This window comes from Myotis brandtii, unplaced genomic scaffold (assembly GCF_000412655.1).
Source record: "Myotis brandtii unplaced genomic scaffold, ASM41265v1 scaffold78, whole genome shotgun sequence".
NCBI classification, from domain to species: Eukaryota; Metazoa; Chordata; class Mammalia; order Chiroptera; family Vespertilionidae; genus Myotis; species Myotis brandtii.
Genome location: NW_005371131.1, coordinates 670,618 through 680,267, shown reverse-complemented (window position 1 = coordinate 680,267; position 9,650 = coordinate 670,618). Strand labels below are relative to the sequence as shown.

General features: G+C 59.4%; 1 long non-coding RNA gene across 2 annotated transcripts in view; it reads left to right on the top strand.

The window, feature by feature from the left end:
* Positions 1–936: 936 nt before the first annotated feature.
* LOC102261058 overlaps positions 937–9,650 on the top strand; it is a 39,525-nt gene continuing 30,811 nt past the window's right edge. For both annotated transcript variants that reach the window (XR_001359987.1, XR_001359988.1), the window contains exons 1-2: positions 937–1,013; positions 1,523–1,690. This is a non-coding gene — a long non-coding RNA (uncharacterized LOC102261058). The remainder of the gene's footprint in view (positions 1,014–1,522; positions 1,691–9,650) is intronic.

The window sequence follows — 9,650 nt, the reverse complement described above, 5'->3', positions numbered from 1 at the left end:
GGGAGGGAAGGGCAGAAGGTGGAGCCTCCAGCGCTTTCCTTCATCCCCAACACTCAGGGCTCCTCCGCCAGGCCCCCCCACCCCAGCTCCCTGCGCTGCTGCCCCAGCCCCTTGGGGTCTGAGCTCGGGTGGGGAGGTGTAGGCGCAGGCCCCCCCACCCCAGCTCCCTGCGCTGCTGCCCCAGGCCCACCTTGGGGTCTGAGCTCGGGTGGGGAGGTGTAGGCGTGGGGGGTAGTCCGGCCAGGAAAGTCAAGGGATGCGCATGGGCGGGGGTCGGAACCTGTTGCTTGGAGGAAGAGTGGGCCGACTATGACCCCCCCAGTCTCGGGGCCTCAGGTGGTAGGATGGGCAAGTAGCAAAAATAATGGGGAGGGATGAGAGGCAGGGGAGGATTCTGTTGCTGTGTGAGGGTGGCTGGCTGGTGCTGCTTCCGGGAGGACATCTTCCGGAGCACCTGTGGGCAGGCCTGCTTCCCAGCTGTCTCTGCCTCAGCCCCACCTGGCCACCCTCTCTGCCCCAACTTCCAGAGACCCAGGTCTGTACTTAGTAGGCCGTGGGCAGCTCCACACCTGCCAGTGCAGATGGCCCGGCTTGACCCCTGGGCCCTTCTCATCGGACACCCAGGCACGTAACAGTGGGGCTCCAGGTGGACAGAGGACTAAAGCTCCCAGTGGGCTGGGCTCGGGGCTGAGGGGCCTCTTCAAGCAGGTCTGGAAGGCTTCTGGGCCCCACCTCCTGGGCCCCAGTCCCTTCCCACTGGCTCACCCTCTCGTAGTGCACCAGTCCCTGGTTATCATGAAGTCTCCCCTCCCACTCCCAGCCCCTCTCTTCCTCCTCTTTGCCCACCTCTCCCCTCAGCCCAGCTGGGTGACCCTCCATTGTTCTGTCTTGCCCACCACTCATGGCTCCCTCTTCTCTCCTCTTTCCTAGGCCTCTCTTCTGAAGCACACCCCTGTCTCTTCTCCGTGGGTGTGCGTGGAGGGGCCGATGGAGCCGGCCGCACTGGCGACCAGGTATGGTTCAGAGCTCCTCAGCAGCTGGGCAGGGGCCCAGGCCACCCCAAGGGAGTCCTGTCTGGAGTGGGGCTGGAAAGGGGGTCTAGGCAAGGCCTCCTGCTTGGGAAAGGCCAAGGGGGTGGAGGGGGTGGGCAGTGGGACACAATGAGGTAGTCACACGAGGCGAAGGCATGTTGGGGGTGGGGGGAGCGGACATTGGAACACACACACACACACATGCTCGCACACACAACCAGCCAGACAATCGGGCCAGTGTGTCTGGGGCCTCGGAGCCCAGTGAATTAGGAGTTTGATAAGGGTTTTCTCTTTCTCTCCCTTGCCGGCCTTGGACAATCTCCCCCCAGTTTTCCTCGACGCCACCCCCGGCGCTGCCAACCCTCCTCCCCCCGCCTCCCTTCTCTTCCCTGTGCCCAGACTCTTGTTCGGGGCCTTGAAACAGTGAGCTGTCTTTGTTCGAAATACAGGTGAACGGCAATCATGTGATTAACACACACACACATAAAAAGCTTTTTAACAGCGCCCGCCCGGCCTCAGAACCGCCCAGAGAGGAGCCGCCCTGGATGGACAGAGGGCTGAGGGCCGAGCATCCAGCTGGTCGTCCGGCTGCCCAGCAGTCTCCGACGCCGCGGCTGCCCGTCCGCTGCCCGCCTGCCTGGCATCTCTTGATCCTCCCGGTGGGTCCCCATTCATCCTTCCACCCTTGGTTCCTCCTCTTCGAGGGCAGGGCCTCCCTGCCCCTGCCGTGTCTGTGATCCGGTCCTGAGACCCCCCAGGGCAGGGAGGGGTGGCTGTGGAGGGCGAGGGCCCAGGGTCGGAAGCTGGGTGTGGGGTCCCACAGCTCCCTCTGCGCCTCCCCCCTCCTCCTCCCAGCTGTGCCAGGATGGGGGTGGGGGTGGCAGTGCGAGCTCTGGGTCTGCAGAGAAGCCATAGTGCACAGAGGGGGCCTCTCTTTTCCCTTCCTTCTTTCTCTCCCTCTCCTCCTGTGTCCTCGGTGCTGTGCTTTCTGCTGAGAGGTGCTGGCTGAGGAAAAGGCCTGAAGAGGGGGTGTGGGGGAAGGGCTGTCAGATGCCCAGGGCTGTGGGGGTGGGGACCCCCTGCTGTGAACATTTTCCTCCATCCACCCACCATGCTGGCAACCGTGATCCCCTCCTTCCCACCCCAGGCCCCGGGGACCCAGCTTTCTCCAGCAGGGGAGGGTAAAGGCCCATGGAGAGCAGGGGGTTTGGAGAGGGGGGCAGGGTCCTGGATTAAGACCCTGGGCCTCTGCCCTTGGCAGAATCACCAGGTGGGCCAGTACCACCTTCTGCTCCCTTCCCTGCACCGGTGGGAGGGGTCCCTTCTCCCTCATTCCTGACCCTTCCCCAAGGATGCTGGCCAGGACCCTCCCCTCAGCACCCTGTCTACTCTGGCCTTCCTGGGGGAGCTGTGGGGAGAGATGGCTCTGGCCGGCCCTCTCTCCCCAGCAGAGAGGTGGGGACTCAGGCGTCCCTTCCTGGCGGAGAGGCCTTTCAGGGGCGGCAGTATTTGCCTGGAGCCCAGCCTGGGTGCTACTGATCCTGGTCCCAGACTCACTCACTCAGCCCCTGAGAGGAGGGGAAGGAATGGAGTTCTGTTAATCAAAGGTCAAGCCACTGATGGCCCCACCTGGCAGAGCTGCGCGGTCAGCAGTGACCCTTAACCCCTTAGCTCCCTGAGCCCTCTTCCCAGGGCCCTGGTCATGCTGTGGAAGGCTCCGCCCTCGTCCTCCTTCCCTGCTCTGGGCCTGGTCCCTCCTCTGCCACCTGGGGCACTGATCACCCTCCTGCCATCCTGCCTCCCCGGACACAGAGGAAACGGGAAATCTGCTCGCAGAGCCAGGGGCTGTGCAGGGGTGGGGGGGTGCTGGTCACTCTGTCTCTGCTCCTGCCTGTTTTCCCAGGGGGGCTGACACTCTTCCCAGCCCTTCAGAGGCCAGGGCTGTGGGCCAGATGGGGGCACGGGGAGAGCGCTCTCCCATCTCCGGGCACATGTGGGTGAGACCTGGGGCCCAGGCTGTCCTCTCCTTGGTTCCCGCAGGCCTGTGCCCCTCCCAGCACCTCAAAGGCGCACCAGCCCCTCTGGCCCCCGAGGGACACTCACCCCCACGCTGGCTGTGGGACAGGGTTGGCCGCGGCAGCGCCTCTCCATGTAACGGTGTGTCGCCAGCTCCCATTCTTTGGGTCCAGGTGGGGCCTGAGGTTTCGTGTTTATGACCAACTTCTGCGTAGCTGCCTAGGGCACTGGTCCTAACGCTAGTTGCACTTTAGAATCCGGTGGAGTTTTAAAAAAATCCTGAAACCTGGATCCCATGGCAAACTGGCGAATTCTGACGGACTGAGGACGGGGTCCAGGCCTGGTTGCTTCGAGAAGCTCCCATGGGGTCTTGCTCACCTCACTCGGCTCTCTGAGCCCTGAGGACCCGAAATCGCCAGGGACAGGGGAGGGGAAGGGCTCTGGACCCCAGGGCTGGAGGCTCCACGTGCAGTTACCCAGGGCTGGGGTGTGGCAGGGAGGCTGTGCACTGGGGAGGGGAGGACTGAGGACCCAGGGGTCAGGCTACAGCAGGGACCAGGACAGACACTTAGTCCGGGTGAGTGTATGGGACATGGGGGGCTCCTGATGTTTCCTAGGCCACCCCCACCCCCTCTGCGCAGGCCGTGCCCTTTTTTTTTTTTTTTTTTTTTTTTTTTTTGGTGCTCTTGACCAGAATCGAACCTGGGACCCTTCAGCCTGCAGGCTGACGCTCTATCCACTGAGCCAAACCGGTCAGGGCATGGCCGTGTCCTTCTTGGTTTGGGTGCAGGAAGAGATGGACCTGGATGAGGAAACGCTGCTGTTGGTGTGCACAGGGCCTCGGGCAGGTTATGCTGTTAGGCTTTTGCGCGTGTGGAATGCTGGTATTTTGTACGTTATATATTATACACGTGGGAGACCTAAATAAGAACGCACACATATGCTCCTAGTTCAGTGCTGGGTGCATTAAGTACTCAACACCTGGTCGCTAGAAAAAGCAGTTTAGTCCTGAGAGGGGCGGAGATACTTTGAGTGCACACGTGTTTACTGAGCAGCCACCTGGGCCTGCCTTCGGAGTTTCTCATCTGCCTGTTGCTCCCAACATCAGACCTGGGTGGGGTGCGACACGTTCCTTGTGGGTGGGCCTCCTGGCCTGCACCCCTTACTTCTAGGCCTCCCCGTGGACGGGCCCAGCTCTGAGCACTCCTGTCACTGACTCATTCCGTCTTCTCAACAACCCTATGAGTAGGTGCTGCTATTAGATTCCTTCTAGGAGGGAAACTGAGGCACAGAGAAGTTCAGGACAGGCCTGAGCTCACCCAGCTCATGATGGGAGGGTGTGGACCTGCACCCGCGGTACCTCCCAGGCTCTGACCACTGAGCTCCACAGCCACTAGACTGAGGGCCCGTCTTCTCCTCCTCCCCGTCCCCAGGCCTTCCCACCTGCTCTGCCCCACCGCTTCCTCCAGGTCACTGCTTTCAGCCCAGCTCAGAGGCCCTCCCTTCAGGGATGCACTCCTGGACACCGTGGTTGGAATTCTTTAAAATATATACATATTTTTATTGATTTTAGAGAGGAAGGGAGAGGGAGAGAGAGAGAAACATCAATAATGGGAGAGAATCATTGATTGGCTGCCTCCTGCACACCCCTCACTGGGGATCAAGTCTGCAACCCTGGCCTGTGCCCTTGACCGGAATTGAAACCAGGACCCTTCAGTCCGCAGGCTGACGCTCTATCCACTGAGCCAAACCGGCCAGGGCTGGAATTCTTTTCCTGTATCACCTTCCCACGGGGGTGAGATAGGAGCCTCACCTCCTCGCATAGCCTGGCGTCCAGGCTGGGTCTCCACTTGCTGTGCACCCCATGAGGGCAGGGCCATGCCTTCCTCTGGGTCTCAGCCCCTCGGGGCCCTGCACGCCCTCAGGGAGTCTTCCCTGAGCTGAGTTACTGTCCGAGTTCCCAGGATGGAAAGATCAGAGGCTGGAGCAGGCGGGCGTGGCTTCCTGGAGGTGGAGGGCCGAGAGCTCAGGGGGGACAGCATTCTAGGGCCTGTCCCAACAGGGGCTCTCGCCTGTCCCTGTTTCTGGTCCAAGCTGAGGGTCCTGGACCTGGGCCACGAAGGCAGCTCCTGGGGCCTGAGTCTTCCTTCCCTTCCCGGCCCCGCCCTTTCCAGGAACAAGGGAGCTGGGGCTGGTGCCCAGAGCTGCCTGGGGCGGGGGCCTCTGCCCTCTTCTTAGAAGCCCTTGGAGAAGGACACTGCTGGTTCCTGTCACCCAGACCCAGCTGCCGGGAAGTCTTCCTGGCGTCTCCCCTGGATGGCTCAAGCGGTGGCGCACTTTTGTGAACGTACCGTCCGTCCATGCAGAGCTCTGGGCCAGGAGCCGGGGTGGGGCTGATGGAGGCCAGAGCCTGGCCTGGAGCTGGGTTCCAGGGGAGACACCTGCGTGAAAGCCCAGGACCCTGGCACAGCCGAGGCCCTCACGGCCGAACGGCGACTGGAGCCCACGGGCTGAGGTCAAGTCCAGCTGGGCTCCAGAAGCCCTGTGCAGCCTGGGCTGCCTTCTTCCCTCTCTAGGCCGCAGTTCCCATCTGTAAATGAGGAACAGCCCAGGTTATCTCTAACGGCGGGTCCAGCTTTGATCGCCTGTGGATCTGTCACAACAGGAGGCCAATGCCTGGCCCGGTGTTTCCAAGGTGGTACCTCAGGCCCCTGGGCTCCCCAGACCTGGATCGCTTTTCTTGAGAAGAGAGTTATGGGCAAATATGCTTAGGAAACTGCTTTTCCTTCCTCTTCTCAGAGATGCAGGGCCTGCTACGGTGTTAAAGGCTCTAGGGGCTGCAGTTACGAAATGGATCTGTTTAAAATCCTTATCCCCTCCTCCCCCTCCTCCTCTTCCTCCTCTTCTTCCTCCTCCCATTCTGGTCCCTTTGTCTCCCCCTTTCTCTCTCCCAAGAGTCAAGAAGGTGGGGTGTTCCCTTGAGGAGCTCTGACCCCAGGAGGGCCTGGGAGTCCCTTAGGACACGGTCCCCCACAATCCCAGCACGGAGCTCCACCTCCCACACCCAGCCTTGACCTAAGCTGCAGCCACGGTGGCTCTCCCCACTGCCGAGGTGTGGCCGAGCCCAGCAGGCCCAGCCCTGTCCACAGGACACCTTGCCTGTTGGCCGAGGCCGGGAGCCCTCCCTGCCCCTGGCCTCGCTCACCTTCCCAGCCGGACATCACTCCCACTGGGGTTCGTACCCGTGAACTGGGTCTGTGCGACTTCCGCCATGTTGCCTGGCACACAGGTGCACAGTGACACGAATGAATGAATCCACAGGCCGCGAGGGTGGTGCTCTCGAGTGAGGCAGCTGCAGGTTTGCATCCCGGCACCCCCCTTACTGGCTGCGTGTTCCTGGCAAGTGACCTAGCGTCGCTACGTCTCAGTTTCCTCCCAGGTGTGGTGAGGACTAGATCAGATAATGTGTGTGAACACGGCGGTGCTGCGCACAGAATGGGGCTCCGTAAGGGGAAACTGTTATTAGCATCTCGGGGACCTGCCTGCAGAGGGTGGCTTTCGGCTGACCTTGGCTTTGATAGGAGTCATTGCGTCTGATCCTGCCCAAGTGCCATCATGGATGCTCTCCCAGCAGCTCCCAGTGACCCTGGGGCCGGCAGAGCTGGGGCAGGACCGTTAAACTAAAGCAGAAGGGGAAAGGGTGGACTGGGGTCGACTGTGGTCACATGACTGTTTAGTCATGGACCGGAGTTCTCTGCCACAGCTGTTTGCACCCAGGTTTTTTGAGGACCCACCGTAGGCAAGGTGCTGCTGTCTGAGGGTTAATGAAGAGGGGTGAAGACTCACCGTGTCTTCAGGAAGCTTGTCCACCAGCCGGGAGCTGGTTCGTTCATTCATTCATTCATTCATTCCTACATTCCCACACACTGCACAGGCAGCATGGTACAGGACATGTGTGAGGATGAAGAGAGTGGGGCAGGTGGAGGAAAGAAAGGCTGGGAAGGGCTGAGGTGGCCTTTATCAGGTGGGACCCGAGTGGGCTGCTCCTGTGGGTGCAGAGTGGCTGTGTGTGGCTAATGAGAGGCCTGTGTCCTTCCGTCACGAGAAGGCAGCTGGCAGCCTGGGGGTGCGGTGCCGAGGGCAGGGCAGGGGCCTGGCTGGGCATGACCGGATGCCCATTTGAAGTTGGCGTTGTGGGTGCACTGCTGTCCCAAGGCTACCTCTGTCCCCTCCAAGTGAGAATGGGTGATCCTGTGGGATTTTAGTATTTTCCAAGCTCAGAGGGGCCTCCCCATAGTAAGGTGACCTTATCTTCGATGGGCATCACTTTATAAGGAAAAAGGGAGAGGAGTGATGACCAGCCTGAAATCTGGAGCCAGAGAGACGAGGGTTCAAACCCAGCCTCCGCCCCAGGAGCCAGGGCTGGGATTGGGCCAGTATGTAATTTTCCTGCGCTTCAACTTTCTCGTTTTTAAAACGGGGATAACAATCCTATCTCGTAGGAATGGCACAAAGATGGAAACTCCTGCCCACCCCCCCGCCCCCAAGAAATAGTAAGTACTTAGCACAGGGCCTGGGACAAAAGGCAGACACAGTCATGGCCTCTCTCAGCCGTTCCAACTGCAGGTCGGTGTCCAGCGTTGTCCAGGTAGGTGGCCTCCGTATCGGCATAATAATGCCTTGGATGTGACAGCACCCGGGGAGAGCGCTTCCCTTCCAGGGGGAAGAGTTGTACTGACTTGGACAAGAGCAAGGACTCAGCACAGGCCTGGGTGTGCTCACAGGTCTGGGTGCTTGGGTGCAAGCAGGACGCGTAATGTACCTGTGTGCTGCCAGGCGTGGGCATTGTCCTGCCGCCCGAGCAGGTGGCAAGTGGAGACATCCGAGTTTGAATGTCTCCTGTTTGGAGCTAGAACCTGGAGGGGGCGTCCTGGCTTTGGCCGGTGCAGTGGAAGAGCTGCTCCTGACTCCGCCAAGTTCTTGCTGTGTGACCTTGGGGCAGTCAGCCACCCTCTCTGGGCTCGCTCATTCCTTCATCTGTGAGGGAGTTGGCTTCTGAGACCTCTAGGTGTTCTTTATTTATTTATATTTATCTTTGAAAGTATTACAGATGTCTCCCCCCCCCACCCCCATTGACCTCCTCAGCCCCACTCCTGACCTCTCCCCAGATGGGGTTCTTTATTTTTGAATTTTATTTTTCAATTATAGTTGACATTCAATGATTTTGTATTCGTTTCAGGTGTACAGCATAGTGGTTAGACAATCATATGCTTTGCAAAGTGTCCCCCGCCCCCCGCCCCCCGCCCCATAGTTTGAGTACTGAGTATTCACCTGGCACCATGCACAGTTAGTACAATGTTATTGGCTACAGTCCCTAGTCTGTACCTCACCCTGTGACTGTTTTGTAACTACCAATTTGTACTTCTTAATCCTTCGCCTTTTTCACCCTGCGGCTGCGGGGCCGTTTACTCTCGGGGCTGAGGGGTATAGGAAAGGCGCACATCTGGCTTTGTCTCCCTGAGGCAGCTGCTCAGCGCTGGACGTGTGAGCACACAGCAGGTGCCCTGTAAGAGCTTGTTGAACCCCATTGACCAGGAGGGGAACCCACTGAAAGCCCTGCCCACTTCTCTCCCCAGAGAGCCTGTCCCTGGCCTGCACCGGGCTCTTTGGGGTCAGTACCTACATGTTCACTCCCCACAGTCAGCCCTTCGCCATTTGTTGTAGGGACACAGATGCGCAGACACGCGCACGTGGGGAAGCAAACTCCCCGTCACAGACGGATCCCCTGCAAGCTTCTTCTCATGGCTGTCCCCAGTCCTCGGACGGGCTCAGTACGACCCGGCCCGGCCCGCTCAGCCGGGCCTCCAGCCAGACCGTCCGCCTTCCAGCTCCTTAAACCCAGGCAGCGCCTTCCGGCCTCCGAGCCTCCACACTGCTCCCTCCCCTGCTCTCTTCCAACTTCGGCTCCTTGGCTCCTCTTTTGGGCTCAGCCTAAAGGTCACGGCTACAGAGACACCTCCCAGGCCTCCAGAATTAGTTATTCTCGGAGGCACCCCGGCCTTTGCTTCACTGCCATTTGTGATTACAGATTTATTGTGAGGTTATTCATTACACTGTACTGTACTGAAGTATACGATAAACACATATTATATATTATATTTATACACTTACATATAAGTATGGTATATTATAAAATGACAGAATATGTCATATATAATACATATTACACATTTTATATACACGATGTATTATATATACATATGTTACTGTGAAATTCATGGTCTGTCTTCCCACAAGGATGTCCCGTTCATGAGTCCTTGGTGATGAGCTGAGTGCCTGGCACAGCAGAGCTGGCCGATGAATGAATGCATGAGTAAGTGTCGCAGGTGGGGGGCTGGGTGGGGAGGGCGGTGGGGCCTGGAGAGGTGATGAGAGCCGGCAGGGAGGCTGCCCTGAGAGGCTGGGGACTTGTCCCCGTCTCATGTGATGGAGGCAGCACCTTGATTCTCATGCTCTTCCTTCTTTTGGAACTGGGGGCCCTGGAGGGACAGGCTGGGTTTAGTAGGACACCAGGCACCTGAGGACCTGGGGCAGGGGGAGGAG